At 35.0% G+C, this 23,586-nt stretch overlaps 1 non-coding gene across 1 annotated transcript; it reads right to left on the bottom strand.

Moving 5' to 3' along the window:
* Positions 1-8,600: 8,600 nt before the first annotated feature.
* TRNAP-UGG lies at positions 8,601-8,672 on the bottom strand. Its single transcript has one exon. It is a non-coding gene; the product is annotated as a tRNA-Pro (tRNA).
* Positions 8,673-23,586: the final 14,914 nt, after the last annotated feature.

Here is a 23,586-nt window from a genome sequence, read left to right as displayed (position 1 = left end):
TAGGTGACTGAGAGAGAATTTGGGCCTAGCGTGCAACTGGTTCGGTCAACAATAAGGTACAAAGCGGATTGATTAAATGGGCTTGAAGTTCCATTATCGTTAGGTCGAAGATCTCTACTAGGTTTAGTGCACTTTGGTAGTTGCGAATGTTGCCGTAATCGAATGTCTTTCTCATTCGACATTCTCTCTTACCAAGCACTCATACTCGTAAGGGTTGAGGAGACAGTGCGTGAGGTAATTGGGCTTCGAGATTGCGTATACGCGAAAAGAGCTCGCTTTCGACTTTCTACCTCGACGTTTTGTGCCNCACAGGGATGCGAGAACCAATCCGAGTAATCTACAATGGGGAGACCCCTTAAAGCAACAAACGAGAATGGCTCGGTTGATAGCAGGGTTAAAGAAAAGGTGAGTATGAAAAGACATATCGCGTAACCCTCCCTTTGAGAAGCTTCATTCTTTCTTGATCTTGGAACCGACTTTATGAAAAAAAATCAGTCTTTCAGCTGAAAGTGTGACTGTTGGGTATAGATAAGCGAACCTCTTGGTTCGAGGGAAACCGGAGATGTTTGCTAAGAAAGCTAAGCAGACAAGTACAGGATGGACAAAATGCACATACAAATTGATTGACATGATCTCTCTACCTCTCTCTTTGGCTAGTTGGCTAGTTACACGATAAGCGGGAAAGCATACCAGGCAAGTAAAGAAAGGCTGCTCGATCTCCTGTAAGGCCAACCCTCAACGGCGAGCTCACCAGGTAATGCTATAAGTTCAATAGAAGTCCAAGGTTTCGTCTACTACGGACTAGGAAGCTCTCGGAGGATCTAACATGAAATGAGAAATACATTTGATTATGGCAACTAATAGATAACGTACTTTTTGGTAGAAATTGAATGATCCCTTGGCTCGGGCAAGAAAAGGAAAAGGTAGTCGTACTCCTACTTTTTTCGTCGGACGAGAGGAAAGTTTGAGCTGAAAGATTGAATCACACTAGGTAAGAAAGACTATGAGTATTAAGAGCATGATGGTAAGTATAAAATGACGTGTCTTGGAGAATAAAGCCTTGGGATGGGATGTTAAGATAGACTATGAGTACTAAGAAAGTGATGGTAAGTATAAAATAACATGTCTTGGAGAATAAAGCCTAGGGATGACATGTTAAGAAAGACTATGAGTATTAAGAGCATGATGGTAAGTATAAAATGTCAAATATGATGTTTGGTTGATGTCAAATATGAAGAATCACACCACTAAACCAAATGCCTTTTCTTGAACATCCAATATTTTTAGCTTTTACTCAAATATATTTTCTCTTAGTTGGAGGACATTGTTATAATATAAAAGGGTTATCAAATAAACAAACAACCCAACCAAAAAAACAAACTAAATCAATTTGGGTTAGATTGATTCGGTTCAGTTCATCCGTTTGTTTGATTTAATTTTTCCATTTTATCTCGTATGACAAGAAAATAAAGTTGAATTGAATGCACCTTAGTTTCATTTATGAGAAACTCAATGAAACACATTAATAGTACTCAGAGTTGGAGTCTATAAGCATTTCATGAACTTCAATGCAATTCATGCTTCATTAAAGATGAGATAAACTTTGGGGAACTTTAAATTACTTCATGTGGAGTTTCAATTACTATATGCTAGTTACCATCTTTCGGATTAACTAATTGGACACGAATTCATGAATTTAGGGAAATTTTTGTGTAATTATCAACTATAACTTATGTTTTCAAATTTTTAGGACATAATTTAGGTAGCTGTTTTTATGAGTGGTAAACTTGTTTCTTTGCATAATATGAATTTAGTTGAACTATTATTATCGATAAGATGGAGAAAGAAATTGACTTTGAAATGACTAATAGACCTAGGTTCATCGTTGTTGTTTTTTAACTTCTGATTTTGAGGAAAGTTTAACTAATATGAACTGTCATGTCACAAGAGCTTTAAGGTAAATCAAGAATATACCCTAAACATCATTCAAGATGACAATAAAATGAAGTTAAATTGAACGCACTTTAGTTTTATGTTTGACGTGTTTAAGATAAAGCATAATTGTATTAATGATATTGAGCCTAGAGTCTATAAGAATTTAATGATCTTAAGAGAAATTCCTATTTATTAGAGGAGACCAACTTTATTTAAGGTACAAGGAGTTCAAGAATCTCGATTTAAATATGGTTAAGGAACAGCATGATTTGAAAGTTTTGAGTTCTAGACCAAATTTGTACCTAATTATTACTTTTGATGACTAATTATAAATGAAGAGAAAAATATTTTACAAAATATTTTTGTAAAGATAGATTAAACTCTAAAGCTTTGGTGACGAAACCATGTTTAGACTAGCAGTTTAAAGTCAGGAGATGCGGCCACATGTGTGATTATTTTAGATGGGTTCGTATGAGGGAGCCTTCAAAGGTTGTGCACTCACAGATGGGGTTGTTATGCAGCGTACGAGGGAGCCTTCAAAGGTTGTTCACTCACAGGAGATGCGGTCACAGGTCTTTGTGTTTGAGTTTTTTTGTATTTTTTTTTTTTTGTAATTCTATCCCAAACACTTTTTTTTTTTGTTTGGATAAATTTGAACAACACCGTCTTATAATTTAATTTAATTTTATATTTAATGTGGTGTTGTTTTCTCAATCTCATTTTAATTTTACAACATTATTTTATATTAATTTACTTTTATTTTTATTTGTTTTTATTTGTTTTCACTTTCAATTTTAGTTTCTATTTGAGTTTTGAACCTTTGAAATTTGGGTTGTGACAGATTGGTATCAGAGCAGCCGGATTTTAAATTATATAAATTTTTTCTTAGGATAAAGAGTCGTATATCTCTTTGACTCAGCTCAATGACACGTCTCTCCGCGACAAAGTAAGCAGTCTAACCCTATTTTGTAGTATATGATATGTTGTAAAACTTGTATAAATTTATTGTATGTTTTGATTTTCGTGGTAGTTATAAAATGTCCTTGGACGTTAAAGAGTGAACGTTAACTATATAAGACAATACTGGATCAACGTTATAGTGTCTAGATATCGTGAGGAGGAAAAGAGTGTTCATGAGATATATAACTAGCCTTAGGAAAACAGAGAGTTTTCGTTGCACAGTGCGAGACATCTAATCCGTGAAATTTTGGTACTATAAATGAAGAAACTAGAGATGGTCCCCAAACGTCTGTATGGACCATTTCCAATCGCACTTTCTTTGATTCTCTAGCAGCTTTTGTGAAGCTAACTCGTTTATATTTTTCCATAACGCAGCTCTCACAAACACCCATATCAATAGATTTTAGGCCTTCTAAAACTTCATTTGCACCCATCATCTTCATTTCTTTGATGCTCATATGTGCAAGTCTATTGACACTGCTGTAGGGTGTAAAAACTTGGTTGTTGTTGCTGTTACTTGAACAACCTTTTTTATACACTCTAGTTGGTGTATAGGGTTCCATATTTTAGGTCATGCTACCACCATGACACCCTTCACAATCTTTCCCAAACTCTTTCCAAACTCGGCTGCATAACCTGTGTTATCCAACTGACCAATAGAGATCAGATTCTTATTGAGATCAAAAATATTTCTGACATTCTATAATGTCCACTCACTCATTTCCTGTTAGAGTTTATATGTAGACATCTCTCTTCCCTTCAATCTCCAACGTTTTGTTGTCGGCAATATACACCTTCGTAACATTTCCTTATTTGAAATTTTGAAAAAAATCCTTACTTGGAGACGAATGAAACGATGCAACTGAATCTAAAATCCAAAATTCAATTGGGCTATTCACGCTAAGGATTAAAGTATTCTCAGTATCTTCTGCTGAACATATGGAATTATTGTTATCTTCAAATTTGTGATTTTTCTTTTCTTCAATTTTGTACAATCTGTCCGAAAGTGTTATTTTTCTCCACAATTTCAACTCTTTTCGTTTTGTTTGTTTGGAGATTTTTCACGGTTTCTTAATTTTGATCGCCCATGTTTGTTTGGGCTCTTTGATTTACTTCTTCCCCTTCGATCAACAATGAGAGCATTGTCTGATGAATCTTCAATTTCTCGTTTGGGCTTTCGCTGACATCTTGAATTTCATTAAATTTCAATTTATTAGATCCTCGTGAACTGTTGATTGCAGCAACAATAGTATACCACGACTCGAGTAAAGATTACACAAAAATCAATGCTTTAATTTCATTTTTTAACATAATTTCCACCCAACTCAATTGACTTACAATCATGTTGAACTAATTTATATGATTTGTAACATATCGACATTTGTAGATTGAACAACCTCTGCATCAAATACACCTTGTTCATAGCCGACGTATTTTCGTACATATTTGACAACACCTTGAATAGGCCCGATGTCGTCTTCTCTTTGATGATGTTGAACGTCATGTTTATGGACAGCGTCAATCAGATTAATCCTACGGTGTGTATGATTAGTCCTCAAAATCATATATACACTCATCAGAACTAAAATGTCCCAAAGTGTACTATAGGAGAACGTGACCAGTTGTTGTTTATTCCCTTTTAGCTTATAACATTGCTCTATTTGAAATTGTTTTTGACGTCTTTCCTCGCTCACGTTTTCTAAAATATTTCTTCTAAACGTGATTTAAGCATACACTGCTATTGTTCGTTCAGTCTGAATTTTGCATGGTTGACTTGTTCACAGGATTAGAACAAATGTCACATAATTATTGTCTCACTACTGCAAGAGTGCGATTGTTACACTTGTCTTTCTTTCAATTGTGGGCCGCATCTTCTGACTAGTTACGTGAGTTTGGCATGGAGCATATGTGTAGGTTGAAAAAGAAATGGTTGGATGTGGACTGCCAATAAGGGTTGGGCCACGGAAGGTTTTTTTTTTTTACCACATATGGACTTTGGGCTAGAGAGTCTTAAATTTGGGTTCGTTTGAAAAATTTTGGTTCGTGTTTTAGTTCAAACGAACCCAAGTTAAACCTACTAGTTTCTTCTTCCTTGCACGACTCACTCCTATTCTCTGTTCTATCTCCTCTTGCTCTCTGAAACTTTTTTAAAGGCTATTGTTCACCGATTATTTGGGAGCATCTTCCTTAAAAGGATTGTGACCACATATGACCTATGTAGAAAATTTGTACCCATTTCCTAAAACCTTTAGCGAACAACATACCCAAAACAGATGCGCTACACCTCGTCTCACCCCTCCGGAGCATATGGATCCACCCAATCGATGAACGCTCAAACCAAACTCATCCATACTTTTTGGCACAGGGATGCGAGAACCAATCCGAGTAATCTACAATGGGGAGACCCCTTAAAGAAACAAACGAGAATGGCTCGGTTGATAACAGGGTTAAAGAAAAGGTGAGTATGAAAAGACGTATCGCGTAACCGTCCCTGTAAGCAGCTTCATTCTTTCTTGATCTATGAACCGACTTTATGAAAAAAAAATAAGTCTTTCAGCTGAAAGTGTGACTGTTGGGTATGGATAAGCGAACCTCTTGGTTTGGGGGAAACCAGAGATGTTGGCTAAGAAAGCTAAGCAGGCAAGTACAGGACGGACAAAATGCACATAAAAATTGATTGACATGATTCCTCTCCCTCTTAGTTTGGCTAGTTGGCTAGTTACACGATAAGCGGGAAAGCATACCAGGCAAGGAAAGAAAGGCTGCTCGATCTCCTGTAAGGCCAACTCTTAATGGCGAGCTCACCAGGCAATGCTATAAGTCCAATAGAAGTCCAAGGTTTCGTCTACTACGGACTAGGAAGCTCTTGGAGGATCTAACATGAAATGAGAAATACATTCGATTACAGCAACTAATAGATAACGAACTTTTTGGTAGAAACTGAATGATCCCTTGGCTCGGGAAAGAAAAGGAAAAGGTAGTCGTACTCCTACCTTTTCCGTCGGACGAGAGAAAAGTTTGAGCTGAAAGATTGAATCACACTAGATAAGAAAGGCGGGCTTAGCAGGTTTCTCCAAACGTATAAACAAAAAGAAGATACGGATACACATACATTTTCGCATGGAAGAACCTAGCTGAACCAGATCGAGGGTCCTAACCTAGTTCGACTGACCTTCTTTGGCTAGCCCTCGCCACTTGTAACGAGGTCAACCCGTATGTGCTTTTTCTTTTCGTTTAGTGAGATAGCTTACCAACTCTTTCAGCTCATAGCAGCAGTATGAAAAGCGGAATCCTCATCTTGAGTCGAGTCCACATTGCCATACGAATTTACATCTGCCCAACCAAGGGCTTCTATTTTTTCTTTAATGAAAGCGGATTTAACAGTTTCGATAAAACCAACCTCTTTTAAAGAAGGAGTCGCTCTACCTTGATCACCGTGGACATACGCATCTCCCTCTTTAAATTTGCCTACCATGAAAAGGAAAGTTCCCTCAAGATAGGCCCTCCCAGCTGTCGAACGTCTTTCGATCAATCGAGAGAGGTATAGAATAGTACAACAAACCAACAAGACAAGAATGGACTCATAAGATGGGCGGTCAGGGAATCGATTTCATTTGTGTTATCCGCCAAGGAAATGATCAAGGAATTCTCTATACACGGCTAAGAGATGACTATATTGTTGTACATCCTGAATAAAGTACCGTAGCCAAGCGAAGCTTTTGAAACTGAAAGCGTGTATAACTCAGATCCATTTTCTCTTCGATTCGTAAACTTCAGATCTGATCTTACTTTTGTCTCCGGGTGACTGAGAGAGAATTTGGGCCTGGCGTGCAACTGGTTTGGTCAACAACAAGTTACAAAGCGGATTGATTAAACGGGCTTGAAGTTCCATTATCGTTAGGTCGAAGATCTTTACTAGGTTTAGTGCACTTTGGTAGTTGCGAATGTTGCCGTAATCGAATGTCTTTCTCATTCGACATTCTCTCTTACCAAGCACTCATACTCGTAAGGGTTGAGGAGACAGTGCGTGAGGTAATTGGGCTTCGAGATTGTGTATACACGAAAAGAGATCGCTTTCGACTTTCTACCTCGGCGTTTTGTGCCCAGTTCTGGTTCAGGAAAGGGTATGATCTCTTTCATTGGAGCACATTGATGCCGAAGGAGTCTTCGGAACCGGTGGATAGGCTATGATGACTTCAGGCTATTCAAATAGCATGACTAAGTCATACTCGGAATTTCTTTTTCATAAATCTGTCTGATGATTTATAAGGTAAGGGATTTTAAAAGACAAAAGAATGACAATTTCTTTTTCATAAACCTGCCTGATGATTAATAAGTCACACCCGACGCTTTTGAAAATGAAAGCGTGTATAACTCAGATCCATTTTCTCTTCGATTCGTAAACTTTAGATCTGATCTTACTTTCGTCTCTAGGTGACTGAGAGAGAATTTGGGCCTAGCGTGCAACTGGTTCGGTCAACAATAAGGTACAAAGCGGATTGATTAAATGGGCTTGAAGTTCCATTATCGTTAGGTCGAAGATCTCTACTAGGTTTAGTGCACTTTGGTAGTTGCGAATGTTGCCGTAATCGAATGTCTTTCTCATTCGACATTCTCTCTTACCAAGCACTCATACTCGTAAGGGTTGAGGAGACAGTGCGTGAGGTAATTGGGCTTCGAGATTGCGTATACGCGAAAAGAGCTCGCTTTCGACTTTCTACCTCGACGTTTTGTGCCNGGTGACTGAGAGAGAATTTGGGCCTAGCGTGCAACTGGTTCGGTCAACAATAAGGTACAAAGCGGATTGATTAAATGGGCTTGAAGTTCCATTCTCGTTAGGTCGAAGATCTCTACTAGGTTTAGTGCAGTTTGGTAGTTGCGAATGTTGCCGTAATCGAATGTCTTTCTCATTCAACATTCTCTCTTACCAAGCACTCATACTCGCAAGGGTTTAGGAGACAGTCCGTGAGGTAATTGGGCTTCGAGATTGCGTATACGCGAAAAGAGCTCGCTTTCGACTTTCTACCTCGACGTTTTGTGCCTGATTCTGGTTCAGGAAAGGGTCTAATCTCTTTCATTGGAGCACATTGATGCCGAAGGAGTCTTCGAAACCGGTGGAGAGGCTATGATGACTTCAGGCTATTCAAATAGCATGACTAAGTAATACTCCGAATTTCTTTTTCATAAACGATGATTAATAAGTCACACCCGAAGCTTTTGCAAATGAAAGCGTGTATAATTCAGATCCGATCTTACTTTCGTCTCCGGGTGACTGAGAGAGAATTTGGGCCTAGCGTGCAACTGGTTCGGTCAACAATAAGGTACAAAGCGGAGGGTGACTGAGAGAGAATTTGGGCCTAGCGTGCAACTGGTTCGGTCAACAATAAGGTACAAAGCGGATTGATTAAATGGGCTTGAAGTTCCATTATTGTTAGATCGAAGATCTCTATTAGGTTTAGTGCACTTTGGTAGTTGCGAACGTGAGGTGGTTTAGTGCACTTTGGTAGTTGCGAACGTGAGGTGATTGGGCTTTGAGATTGCGTATAGGCGAAAAAGAGCTCGCTTTCGACTTTCTACCTCAGCGTTTTGTGCCCGGTTGGTTCAGGAAAGGATCTGATCTCTTTCAGAGGAGCACACTAAAACGACATACTTGAGACCTCTCACACCTGAAACAATAATTATTTTAGTGCTTTTTTTCTTTTAGAGGGGCATTTCAAGAATCGAACTTGAGACCTCTGGCACCCAAAACAAGAATCATACCACTAGACCAAATGCCCTTAGTATGGATTTTAAAAGACAAAAGAATGACAATTTCTTTTTCATAAACCTGATAATTAATTATTTTAGTGCTTTTTTTCTTTTGGACAACCTCTTGCACCCAAAGCAAGAATCATACCACTAGACCAAATGCCCTTAGTATGAGCTATATATTATGTTTTTTATGGAATGTATCATCATTATTGATACATTATTTCATTTATTTTCTTTGTTAATGAAATCCATGAGAAATAATCATTATTATTATATCTTTTAGACTAGACCGCTGTTAAATTATTTACATAGGGTTTGCGACAATTACTGTATTGAGAAGAAAATAATGTAAGTTTTAGTTTGATAGTTCTATTTGAGACACATATCGTGGAATACACAAGTAAAGCAAATATCGAAAGTTAGGATTTGGGTAGGCATGCCTATTGAAAGTGGAAAAGATAAAATGATATTGGTTTCTGAAGATTAAGATGGAAGAATATACACTAAGGTGTTTGAATTGTTTTCTTTGAGGCTCATTCTTTTAAGAATTGAACTCGGGACCTCTCGCACCCTATGCGAGAATCATACCACTAGACCAAATGCTCTTTCTAAAAAATTGCAACATTTTTAACTCCTTCTCAGTATATTTTTTTCTCTCAAGTTTGAAATCTATTTTCTTGAGCGGTTGTTGGACTATAAAACAAAAAGTTGATGGTCTAGTATGCAAGTGTTCAAATAAACTACAACCCAACAAATGAATTAAACTAATCCGTTTGGGTTGGGTTGGATTTATTCTCAGTTCATCAGTTTGTTTGATTTAATTCTTCTATTTTGCTTCCTATGACAAGAAAATGAAGTTGTATTGAATGTAACATAGTTTGATTTATGACAAACTCATATGAAATATAATTGCATTAATAGTACTAAGAGTTGGAGTCAAATATTTCATGAACTTAAGTGCAACTCATGTTTTATTAAAGACGAAATGAAATTTAGTTAAGTAACTGGAACTTTAAATTACTTCATGTGGAGCTTCAATTACTCTATGTTAGTTGCTATCTTTAGGATTGACTAATTGGACACGAGTTCTTGGATTTAGGGGATTGTTTTATGTAATTTTCAACTACAACTTATGTTTCCAAATTTATAGGTCATAATTTAGGTAGTGGTTGTATATTATGGATGAACACTAGAGTTTCTATCCCATTCACCACAACTACTCTAGTTTTTGTTTGAAGGCTATAATTGGCATCTATGTTGTATGACAATAAAATTTGTTTCGATGAAATTTTAGTTAAAGTTGCATATTTTACTTCTTGCGAGTAAAAAAATTGTTTCTTAGCATAATATGAATTTAGTTGAAGAGTTATTAGGAATAAGATGGAGAAAGAAATTTTCTTTAAAATAATAAACAGACTCAAGTTCATCTTTGTTATTGTCAAATTGTGATTTTGCAAAAAACTTAACTAATATGAAATATCAAGGTAAACCAAGAATATATCCTGCACGTCATTCAAGATGACAATAAAATGGAGTTAAATTGAACGTAGTTTTAGTTTCATGTTTGGTAGGTTCAATATGAAGCATAATTGTATTAATGATATTAAAGAGAAATTCGTGTTTTATTAGAAGAGACCAACTTCATTTAAGGTACTAGAAGTTTAAACTACTTCCATTCTAATTTCAATCACTTCACAATGATTACAAATTTAAGGTTGGCTAATTGAACATCAATTATCAACTTTAGGTTATAATTTAGGTAGTAGCCATTATAATATTAATGAGTATAAGACTTACAATTTACCATGGACCATATGTCTTATAGTTAAATGAATATATACATATTATGCATGTCGATGTCTGGATAAAGCACAAAGTAGTAAGGAACACCATTGTCAACTCTAGAGCCACCCACAACACGATGGAGACCGATGCAAAATATTTTAACATCCTTTGGCATCAAGATACAGGAAAGATGAACGCCGTCAAATTGGAAGCTTTGTCTGTCTTAAGAGTCACAATGAGAACTCTAATCAAGCTAGAGCCTTGGACTAGGAAAATTGTTTAGTGATAGTTGAAATGGATGACTTCGGCGTCGTGTCAGGAATGAACGTCCTGCTGAAACACAAAGTCATTTACATGCCCCGAGCAAAATGTCTAGCAGTAACGGAGTCTAACCCGATGATCATTCAGAAAAACATCCATCAACCAAGAGGGTTGAAAATGATGTCGATACAACAGTTGAAAAATAATCATAGCCATGATGAATCTACGCTTTCTGCTATTGTTGTAATTGAAAAGGGGAGCTCGAGTGAGCCAATCTCAATAGAAACCTTATTGCCACTACATTAACACCACGACGCAAAACAAGGTCAGATAATGAATTTATCCCCACCAAGAGAGACAAAAACAAGGTCAGATACTAAAGAAGGGAGACCAAAACAGACCATTGAAGCAACACATGTTCACACATAAATATCATCTAGACGGATGTAGAGAAGGGTAAGTCGGAAGCGTCAACCACAATAATTTCAAGAAAAATAAAGAGTTCATATAAGTTAAGGTTAGATCAACTTCGAGTTCAAAGCAACAAAACCAAAGACTGGTGTGAAAATACTATGGACTAGTTAAAGTTATCCGTAAGATTATGAAGACATCATATAGAATCTAATTGCTCTTATGGATGCGGACTATCCTTGTTGTCCACGTTAGTAACTTGAAACGTTATTATTTCGACTAAGAAGACATCAAGCAGAAGCAGGTGATATGACGTCATACAATTAAGAAAAAGTTTTAAGCGAAGAAAGTAGGAAAGACACGAGCAGAGAAGACATGAAGACTCAACAAACCGAGAAGTACTTTTCAACAGCACCTAGTACTTTTCAACACTGTGTGGGGGCAGATGTCACAGTCATGATTTCCCAAGGCGTGTTGCCTGTGGTTGCATGTTGCATGTCTCAGCCATTCTTGTAAAAAATTTGTTGTCCAAGGTTGTTATTTGGACAATGTTATTGTTTATCGGTTATTTGGGCGACACGCCTTGAGCAATCATAACTGTTACAATTGACTAAGACATTTGTTGTCCATATGCTATTGTTGTCCAAGAGACTCCTCATTATGAGGTAATGATTGGCTAAGACATTTTAAGAAGTTTTACCTAGGGAAACTTCTATCACAATCCTCTTCTTACTCTCTGAAACTTCTTTAAATGTTATTGTTCACTGGTTATTTTGGCGCATCTTCCTTAAAAGGATTGTGACGACAGATGACCTAGGTAAAACTTCTATTGGGAGATCAGTGCAATAGAGAATTTGTGTCCCTTTCCTTAAACCTTCAGCGCACAACATAACAAAGAGTTCCTAGAAAAAATATCATAGAACAATTTGTGTAATGCATTTGAAGTTAGGCTCGTGGCTCTATCTTATCTCCCAAGAATATGGTTCATTCTCTATTCATATAGAAATTCTGCAATAGAAAGTGGTACCCTCATCTTCTTTTATAAGACTACCTCAGCCTTCATGGAATGATTATGCCATGTTGATTCTTATAGAAGGGAGTAGGAGTAAGAGTAGATGACTGTTTATGGTCCAAGTCCCAAAAAAGTAAGTCTTGATGTCAAGAAAGGAGAGGAATCCACATAGTTTCCAAGATTTGAAGAGAATCATACATACACAAATTTCCTTTGTTTGTTTATTCTTGTTGTTTGCTCTCTTCAATTAACATGTTATAAAGAAACTTGTAAATTATAATTAAATATAGCTTTTTTTTTCTTTCCAAATATCAATTTGAATTACTTCTTGATTTAAGGTTTAAAAAACCTATTTCAAATCTTATTATATTGCATGCTTCAATTTGATATAATTGTTGGAGGCATTTTTAGAATCAAACTCGGGACCTCTCGCACCCGAAGCGAGAATCATACACTAGACCAAATGCCTTGTAGTGGATCTATCAATATTAGTTGCTGGTCCATATCTTTTATGCGCCTCAATATTTGAAATTTATCCACATGTTTTTGTGCTTTAGAACCTATTATTATTGTCTTGTTAACTTCACATTGTTGATAAGCACATTACCCTACGTTTTATATTCTCATGTATTGGCTGAAACCACCACACCTAAATGAAGGTCTCAAATAATCAAATAAATTATAAAGGATAGGGTTATAACAATAAATGAAAAAAACCTGTAATAAAAGGCAAACATGATACCTATGGTGAGCTAATAGAAGACAAATATCCTATAATAAAAGATCAAATATGATATATATGGTAAGTTATAATTGTTGGGTTTTATGTCCTAAAACTCATAGTGTGTGTAAAACATATTTTATTTTCAATAAAGTTATTATTGTTGTTTATTTATTAAAGATTGTTATTGAATAAAGTGAACTTTACGATAATTAATCTAAATCCAATAAATTTGGTTAACTCAAGTATGCATGCTTGCCACGTTATCCCAAATATTTGAGTGAAATTTTTAGTGTCAAAATTTGGTGATCTCAAATTTGCATGAACATGCAAACATGACTCTATAAATAGAGTGATCATAAAACATGAAATGTCTTCTTCTTGGTGAAAAACGTTGAGAAAAACCTCTCACAAACACTCTCTTCATATATACAAAATCCCTCCCAAGTTTAGTCACTCACCGGATTCCACAATCCCGTTCTAAGGCCGGAGGATAGTGGAGAAGACACTAGTGGTGGCTCGAAACAGGTTCGTGAGGAAAAAGGAATTTGAACTACAAAAGGTTAGTATTCAAACTCATTAAGTTTTAATACTCATGAACATGCTAGTTATTTACTATAATTGATGTTCTAAAAGTGCCTAAGATCCAAATTGCTTCCGCATGTGTTATATTAACACCATCAATTGGTATAAGCAAGTTTTAGGCACTTTATTTACATTAATTTGATCTTGGTGGGTACCATTTCTTGAATGAAATTTTGTGGTTCCTAAAGTGGATGGTTTTTGTTTTGGCATGTTTTTATGCTTCTATTTGATACAATTATTGTAATAAGCCTAATGTGTATGGCTTTAATGAATGAAGAAAGGTCGGTAATTTTTATGGAATCATTAGAGTCAATTTTAGGTTGTAATTGATCGAAAATGGAAGAGATAGCAACCTGAACCAAAGAAGAAGATGGAAGAGGCAGTTCGGGTGGTTTTTCTGTCTTTGGGGTCTGGTTCAACGTTTTTAAGGGTTGGGTCGCCCAATTCGTGATCCTCGGGAGCAGTTCAAGTTATTTTTAATTATTAATGTAATAATTTAGTTAATTGCTTGTTTTAAAATGCCAAAACCAATCCACTTTAGCGTGTTTAATTAATTATGCATTATGAATGTATGTTTTAATTAAAAAGAAAATGTATATGCACAAAGTATGTCATATAGATTTAAAATCTCACCATAGGCTAAGCATGTTTCATGCATTCCAAGTATGTTATAATTATTATAATTTATAGTATGCATGTTTAGGGTTCCATGAGTGATAGATATAAATTGTTATATTATTGCATGGAATGGATGATTATATAATTGTTATATAAAGCATGTTAGATGCATGTTATAGGTTATTTTCAACGTCTACAACGAGATAGACGTTAAAATCTATAATAAAGTTAAGTACATGCTCACTCAGGGTTAAGAACCGAGCACGATCAATTTTAATAGTTAAAATAGGTCGATGTCTTACAAAATTGCAGTTACGAGAAAGGTCACCTGGCACGATCTTGTCTAAGGCTGGAGGTACTTACGTTGACGGTTTACAAAACACCTACTACCTGGAGATCGGACCAGTACTTGAGCTTAGTTAGCCCGGCTTTATGAGCATGCTTAAGTGATATAAGTTTTAGAAAAATAACCTAGACTTAAGCTATATTTAATTAGTCGGAATATAACGAAGTAATAGGTATACCCAACCGTCTAAAATACTTAGTAGGAGGAAAAAGATATATGAGATACATCGTTTTCCTTTTACGCTCTCTGAAAAATTCACATCGTGAGATTCATGCTCGGCCTTGTGTCGCCCTGGGAGCGTCCTCCATTCGGAAGGGATTTGCATGAGTCAATAACAAGGTGAATAGAGAAAGTATTTATAGTAAGTGGGAGAAGGAAGTATATCAACACCTCCTATGGTCTCCACCACTAGGTTGCACCGTGAGATTCCCATGTTCCACCTACATGTTGCCCAAAAGCTACTACCCATTTGGAGGGTTGTAACACGGGAGTCGAAACAACACAAACTCTAGAAATGGATAGGATTAGGTCCGTTCCAAACTTTGGCTTTTTCGTTCGATAGCATTGTTGGGACCGATCTCTGAGGTCTGAAAATGGCGGGTCACACTTCCGAAGAATTACTAAGAGTTATGGAATCTCTAAAAGGGATGTTTGGACAACCGTCCTTCTCCCTTAGACATAAAGCCATAAAATACATTTACAACTGTCGTATGTAAGAAGCGATCTCAGTTAGAGAACATGTCCTAGACATGATGGTCAATTTCAATGTGACAGAAGAAAATGAAGTTGTCATTGATGAGAAGAGTCAAGTCAGTTCCGCACAAATGTGGTAATGAAAAAAATAGAATATAACTTGACTGCTCTTCTCAATGAGCTACAGACTTATCAATCCCTTTTAACGAACAAGGGACAAACAGTTGAAGCAAATGTTGCTATCTCCAAAAAATTACTACGTGGATCGTACGAAGAAATTAAGCCTGGACCTTCAACTTCTAAAAGTGTTTTGATGAAGAAGAAGGGTAAAGGGAAAAATTAGATTCCTACTAACCGCAAACACAAGGTTCAAAAAGCCGATAAAGAAAAATGTTTCCATTGCAACGAAAACGGACACTGGAAGAGAAATTGCCCAAAATACATTGCAGAGAATAAAGCCGAAAAGACACAACAAGGTAAATATGATTTACTCGTTGTAGAAATATGTTCAGTAGAGTATGAAAACTCAACTTGGATACTAGATTCAGGGGCGACTAATCATATTTGTTCTTTTTACCAGGAAACTAGCTTCTGGAGAATGCTTGCGGACGGTGAGATAACACTCAAGGTTGGAACAGGAAAAGCTGTCTCAGCAAGATCAGTATGAAATTTAAAGTTGTTTTTTGGAGATAGATTCATTATATTAGATAATGTACTTTTTGTTCCTGAAATGAAAAGAAATCTAATATCTATCTCTTGTTCATTTGCAAAAGAGGTATTCATATTTGTTCTGCAAAATTAGAAAACAACTTATATATGTTAAAATCGAGCGAAATAAAAGCTATTTTAAATACCGAGATGTTTAAAAAAGCTGAAACTCAAAATAAATGACAAAAGATTTCTCCTAATACCTATCTTTGGCACTTAAGACTAGGCCACATTAATCTCAATAGGATTGATAGATTGGATAAAAATGGACTTCCAAATAAGTTAGAAGACAACTATTTACCTCCATGTGAGTCTTGTCTTGAGGGTAAAATGACTAAACGATCGTTTTTCGAAAAAGGTTATAGAGCCAAAGAAACCTTATAACTCGTGCATACAGATCTCTGTGGTCCAATGAATGTCAAAGCACGAGGAGGGTATGAATATTTCATTAGATTTATTGAGGATTATTCAAGGTATGACTATTTTTATCTAATACGTCACAAGCTCGAAGCTCTTGAAAAATTCAGAGAGTATAAGACTGAGGTTGAGAATCTATTAGGTAAAATTATTAAAACACTTCGATCAGATCGAGGAGGAGAGTACATGGACTTAAGATTTTAGGACTATATGATAGAACATGGAATAAGGTCACAACTCTCAGCCCCTGGTATGCCTCAAGAAAATGGTGTATCAGAAAGGAGAAATAGAACTTTGTTAGACATGGTTCGATCTATGATGAGTTTCGCTCAATTACCCGATCCGTTTTGGGGATATGTAGTGGAGACTGCTACATGCATTTTGAACATGATTCCTACTAAGAGTGTTTCAGAAACACCTTATGAGTTATGAAAATGGCGTAAAGGTAGTTTACGTCACTTCAGAATTTGGGGATGCACATGTGTTGGTGCAAAATTCCAAGAAATTAGGACGTCGTTCAAAATTATGTCTATTCGTAGGATACCCCAAAGAGACGAAAGATGGTTTGTTTTATGACCCTCAAGAAAATAGAGTGTTTGTATCAACAAACGCTACATTCTTAGAGGAAGATCACGTAAGAAATCATCAACCTCGTAGCGAACAAGTATTAAGTGGGATTTCTAAAGAAGCTACTGATACAACAACAAGAGTTGTTAATCAAGCTGGTCCTTCAATAAGAGTTGTTGATGGAGCTGACACTTCTGGTCAATCACATCCTTCTCAAGAGTTGAGAATGCCTCGACGTAGTGGGAGGGTTATAACTCAACCCGATCGTTACTTGGGTTTGGCAGAAACTCAAGTCATCATACCTGATGATGGCATTGAGGATCCATTGATCTATGAACAAGCAATGAATGATGAAGATAGAGATCAGTGGATTAAAGCCATGAATCTTGAAATGGAGTCAATGTACTTCAATTCAATCTGAGAACTTGTAGATCAACCAGATAGGGTAAAACCTATTGGTTGCAAGTGGATCTATAAGAGGAAACGAGACCAATTCGGTAAGGTACAGACCTTTAAAGCTCGACTAGTAGTAAAGGGTTATACCCAAAGAGAGGGGGTGAACTATGAAGAAACCTTCTCTCATGTTGCTATGCTTAAATCGATTAGAATACTCTTGTCTATTGTCACATTTTATGATTATGAAATTTGGAAAATGGATGTTAAGACATCCTTTCTAAACGACAATCTTGAAGAGAGTATCTATATGGCTCAACCAGAGGGGTTCATTGAACAGGATCACGAGCAAAGGGTTTGCAAATTCAAAAGAACCAAGAAGGCATAAGCGAGGAAAACATATTGAGCCCAAATATCATCTCATAAGAGAGATTTTGTAACGAGGAGATGTGATCGTCACACAGATAGCTTCAGAGCACAACATTGCTGATCCATTTACAAAGCCCCTCACGGCTAAAGTGTATGAAGGGCACCTAGTGAGTCTAGGACTACGAGTTAGGTAATCTAGGGCAAGTGGGAGAAAAGGCATGAGTATGTGATGCCCTAGTTTATTGTATTTATGTCTTTCTCTCTACTCAACGTTATAAAACTCCACTAAAGTTTTAGTCCAAGTGGGAGTTTGTTGGGTTTTATATCCTAAAACTCATAGTTTGTAAACAAAAGCATATTTTATTTTCAATAAAGTTATTATTGTTGTTTATTCAGTAAAGGTTGTTATTGAATAAAGTGAACTTTACGATCATTAATCTAAATCCAATAAACTAAGAACACTCTGGCTATAGTATGATTACTTGAACTATATGTAGAGACATAAGAGTTGATCAAGTTCAAGTATATAGTCAATATGATCTATAGTATAAGGATAAGGCTGAGTACCTTATCCTGAGGACACTATGGATGCGGCCCACTTTTGTATATGATATAAACAATGCGATCACTAAAATTGTACATGTGAAGACATGTGAGTGGGGGCGTCCTATGCAATGAGTATTGCATAAGATCGGACCATGAAGAAAATCACTCTCACTTTATAATGTCGTTTACTGTTGAGACTAATTTTCTTTTCATTCGATGACCTAAGTAACTCGATCTTAATCTTGAGCTAACCATGAACTTCTTGTTTATTCGGAATTATCCTTAAATTTGCATGGGTGAGAGTGGCTCAAGTTCGCCAACTCAATAGGTCTCTCATTTCAGGGGTAAGACTGGGTAAATGGCTGAGGACGTGGGGTGCAAGATGGAATTCACACCTACCCACTTTTAGGGATAGAAGAGAGGTAGTTCCCTTAATTACTGACTCCAGGTCTTGAATAAGGAGTCCCACCCTCTCATTGGCCTGAGAGGGATCCGGTTTACTGGTTGGACCACAAACCAATTGTTCATTAGAGGATCAGTGAGACATAAGAAACAAGAAGTAACTTTAGGGGTAAAACGGTAAATTGACCCAGCTCTAGTTACGAACAACCTGTGAAGGATCGACTTACTAATCATGGTTATATAAAATGGACAAAAATATATCTATAGTGAGGGGAGTGCAACTACTAGGCTATAGTGAATTGTCCTAGTACTTAACGAATGTTGGTTAACAAAGTTAATGAGTTTCATCGGTTAATCTTGGATCGTTGGAGCCCATGATCTATAGGTCCATTAGGTCCCTCTGGTAGCTCATATCGGACTAAATCATAGAACAGCGTGACGAGTGAGTTCGAAGTGTTCGAATTCAAATTAGGGAGAATGCACTACATATATACGATATATTTAACTGCATTTTTGTTTTATTTACGAATTAAACAAAAAGAAAGAATCTGAAATATTTAAATAAAATTTATTATCTTAATCAAATATGTGTCGGAATTAATTGGGATTGGCATTTGAATTAATATTAAATATTAATTAAATATTTAATTAATCATTAAATATTACTTTAATTTGAAATTTATAATTCAAATTGATTGTTGAATCAAAATGAAAAAAGTCAAAATGTTGACTTCATTTAATGAAAAAATCCATATTAATGGAATTTTGAGGTGTCAAAATTTTGTTTAACCAAACTTGCATGTTTGCCAAATAAACCCTACAAATTTGAGTGTCAAAATTTGGTTAACTCAAATATGCATGCTTGCCACGTAATCCCAAACATTTGAGTGGAATTTTTAGTGTCAAAATTTGGTGATCTCAAATTTGCATGAACATGCAAACATGACTCTATAAATAGAGTGATCATAAAACATGAAATGTCTTCTTCTTGGTGAAAAACATTGAGAAAAACCTCTCACAAACACTCTCTTCATATAAACAAAATCCCTCCCAAGTTTAGTCACTCACCGGATTCCACAATCCCGTTCTAAGGCCGGAGGATAGTGGAGAAGACACTAGTGGTGGTTCGAAACCGGTTTGTGAGGAAAAAAGAAATTGAACTACAAAAGGTTAGTATTCAAACTCATTAAGTTTTAATACTCATGAACATGCTAGTTATTTACTATAATTGATGTTCTAAAAGTGCCTAAGATCCAAATTGCTTCCGCATGTGTTATATAAACACCATCATTATAATCTCATGTATTTGCTAAAACCACCCGACATAAATGAAGTTCTCAAATAATCAAATAAATTATAAAGGATAGGGGAATAACAATAAATGAAAAGAGCTGTGATAGAACACAAATATCCTATAATAAAAGATCAAATATGATATATATGGTAAGTTATACTTTAGGACTAAATATCCTTAACATTAAAGAAAGACTTCTGACCTCACGAACCATTAGTATTTAATCATAAGGAAGAGTATTTGAAGCATTACGTTGTTGCTGCATGACTAAGCTATTGCAAACATACTAAAAGGGTTCCTCTAAATTTTCACAAAATTTACATTAATCTTTGAAGATTCAATCTAGCTAGTTTTCATAACACTATATTATCCTCGAGCACTAAGATTCTTTCCAATTTACACCTTTCACAACTCAAGTTTTCATATTTCTTTTCTAATTTCTTTGTGTTGACTTTGTTGCCCAACAATTGGTGTATTCCCCTCATTGACCTTATTATGATAATATTTGATATGGACCAACAGACATCAATCATACAATATTCTTCAATGAAGATATGAAGAAAATATTGTTGAAATTATCAAAAGATATTTCAATTCATGGCACATTGAAGAAGAATGAAGTTTCATGTTATAAATTTTGGTGGATTACATTTTAGAGTAATTTAGAGTTATTGTATTTCATTAATGTATTTTAAGACTTTTTATTTACTTTAGGTTACAATTACATAATAGTTAATTATAGTCATAAAGTATGAATGTTACAACTCTTGGAATGCCTTTAATAGTTTCATTTTGAGACTATATAAAGCCATGTATGTTGTATTTATAGGGAGACTTGGAAAATATAGTAAAAGGAGCATTTGTGCTTTTCTTTAGCTAATGGCTAAGTTTCTTTGCAATTATATGTAGTTTAGGTTGCATGTAGAATCATTCAAGCTCGACATGATCAATCTTGCTTGTGGAGTGATTCGAATCTCAAACAAGTGTTTTTGTGTTGAGATATTTGATCAACAAGAATCATTCAAGCTAGACATGATCGATCTTGCTTGTGGAGTGATTCGAATCTCAAACAATGTTCTTGCCTTGAGATATTCGATCAACAAGGTAATCCGAATCTTACTCTCCTTATAGTGATTCCTTAACTTATCAATATTTGTATAATTATGAACTCAAATATTTAGAAACATTATCTTTTTAATATATTATACTACTTTTTCTATTTTTTAATGTGTCTCGAGTAGCAGACCTGTCACTTCATACAAATGACAATCATGAAAAATCTAAATATAAAAACATACTCGATTACTTTCTTTAAGGCATCCCATATATACTTTCCCATTACTTGGTATACTAGGGCAATAAAGTCTAAGGAACATAATTCTACCACTAAAAATACTTTTGTTTTCTTTGGAGATCATTTATTTGCAGTTATCATGTTAAGTTTTTTTACTATTGTTTTTACAACACACAAAACCATTTGATAGAGCTTGTGGGGCATTCTGATTATGGAATTCCTGACCTCTTACACAGGAATTGAGAATCATACTATTTGACCAAATGTCTTTCTTACTAATCTATCGTTTTTCGTTGCTAGTCCATGTGCTTTATGCACGTTAAGGTTTGAAATTTATCATTGTGTTTTTAGAATTTGTTCTCAAATCATTTGGATGTATTTCAATTAATATTGTTAAGAAATGTTGACATAAATAAAGTTCATATCATATCATGTTAAGTTTATTTAAGTTGTAATATGTAATTAGGTTCAATTGACTTGAAATGTCTGTTTAATAGAGATAAAATTATTGGTTCTTGCTTGATGTATGTCTTGAAACTGAACCGAGTCAACGAACTAAATTAGCTTTTGCACATTTTCATTAATCCATGTTCAAGTTCTATGCAGACACATATAGGCCCATGGATCTATACATCTCAATCGAAAAACAATAAATAGAAAAAGAGAGAATCGGAATTGATCGATGTGTTTTTTCAAACAAACTAAAAGAAAATGAAAGACAACATAAATCATGTATCAACTAAGTCAAGCCCACTCAAAAATTTGATTAAGAATAAGAAAGAGGTATCTCTCATCAAAATACTAAACCTAGTGTAATAATTTTGAACTCATTGAAAAAATTTATAAGGAAAATTTTAATTATTTCACACTAAATTAAGAATTCAACCCACTGAACAATAAAAACATAAATTTTTTTGATTGGATGAGAAGGAAGAAATACTAAGTTGTTCTATATTAATCTAGAACTTTGGTTTAGAGTAATCCATGGATCATACCAATCAAATTCTTTCTTTTAAATTTGAATAAAAAAGAAAATTCCATTATTAGTAAAAATAAAAAAGAAAGTAATTGAAAAGAAAAAAAAAAAAACTCCTCTAATACTAGGCAAGAAAAAAACTCTGGAATGATTTGGCTTAAATATAGTAGAAAGAAAAAACAATACAAGAAGAACACAGATATTTTATTTCTTCCTAAATAGATATTTTATTTTTTAATTGAGATAGTATAATTCCTTAATTGGCATGAATAATATCAATGTATATTGTCTCTAGCTTAAAGGATAAATCTCATAAAATTTACTGTATCTTGTATTTAAAGATGAGAAATGAATTTGGAGATTCTGATAGTTCCCATGGAGTTTCAGGTTAATAAGGAATTATTAAAAAATAAATATTTATTATTGAACATGTTCTTCTGTTGTACAAAATGATGGACAATTTATTATATATCAAACCATATGTATTTTATTAAGTCATAAAAATAAGTACTAAATTAATCAAATATATCAAGAAAAAGACTATCCTTACCAGAAGAGTTTTAGTAAATCCATTGCAATAAATCAAAAAATGAATGAAAAGAGAACAAAAAATCAACTTGAGAGATCAATTTCATTCATCACTAATCAAATTTTTACATAATAATTTGTGGGTATTTATAGTCTCCCCACAAAAGAAGTTAGTGGCCGGGATTTACTCTCGATCTTCTTGAATCTCCACAAAAGACGAAGTCAATTTGACAATTCTACCATTACAAACTTTATGAAATTAAAAATAAATAAAGTTTTCTAACAACTCATGTAATGATGCTTGCAACTTCATCTGCTCCTTCAACCGTGTAAATATTCACTTCTGAAGCTTCAAATGGTCATTTCTCAATCTAATAAGCTTGTAACACATAAAATAATAGTTGAACTGAGCCTATCCAATTTTGTAGATGAAAAATGAATGCTTGTTGAATCTTCTTGGCCTTGGATCGTGTAATAGGTCCAGTTGGAACACTTGGAACAACGTGATCCTTATCATCTTCCCCCTCTTCAAAAAGATTCTTCCTCGAATCAGAAAATCATCACCTACATCAATAAGACTCAAATCAGCAACATTGAAAGTAGGATGTGCTGAAAATTCTCATGGAAGATCATTTTATATGCATTGTTATTAATTCTTTCAAGGACTTGATAAGGGTCATCCCCTCTTGGATGTAACTTTGACTCACTCCTTGCGAAAATGTATCCAAACCCAGCTACAGAGTTGAAAAATGATTTCATTCCGTCCTTTGTTAATTCTTGAAGCAATATTGAAATTTTGTTTCTCAATTGTCTCCTTCCCCTCTTTATGCAATGTTTTGATCCCATTTGCCTTACTTGTGGCTGCTTTACTCACAAAAATATTAGAATGAATAGAAAGCAAATCAAGACATGTAAGTGGATTAAATCCATAAACAACTTCAAAAAGAGAACAATGACTTGCAAACATTCGCCCCAAGACTTAATATTCTTACAAATAATAGTCCTAAGCAATGC

The sequence above is a fragment of the Cucurbita maxima genome, unplaced genomic scaffold, assembly GCF_002738345.1.
Source record: "Cucurbita maxima cultivar Rimu unplaced genomic scaffold, Cmax_1.0 Cma_Scf00389, whole genome shotgun sequence".
Lineage (NCBI taxonomy): Eukaryota > Viridiplantae > Streptophyta > Magnoliopsida > Cucurbitales > Cucurbitaceae > Cucurbita > Cucurbita maxima.
This window is presented reverse-complemented; position numbering and strand designations above follow the sequence as displayed.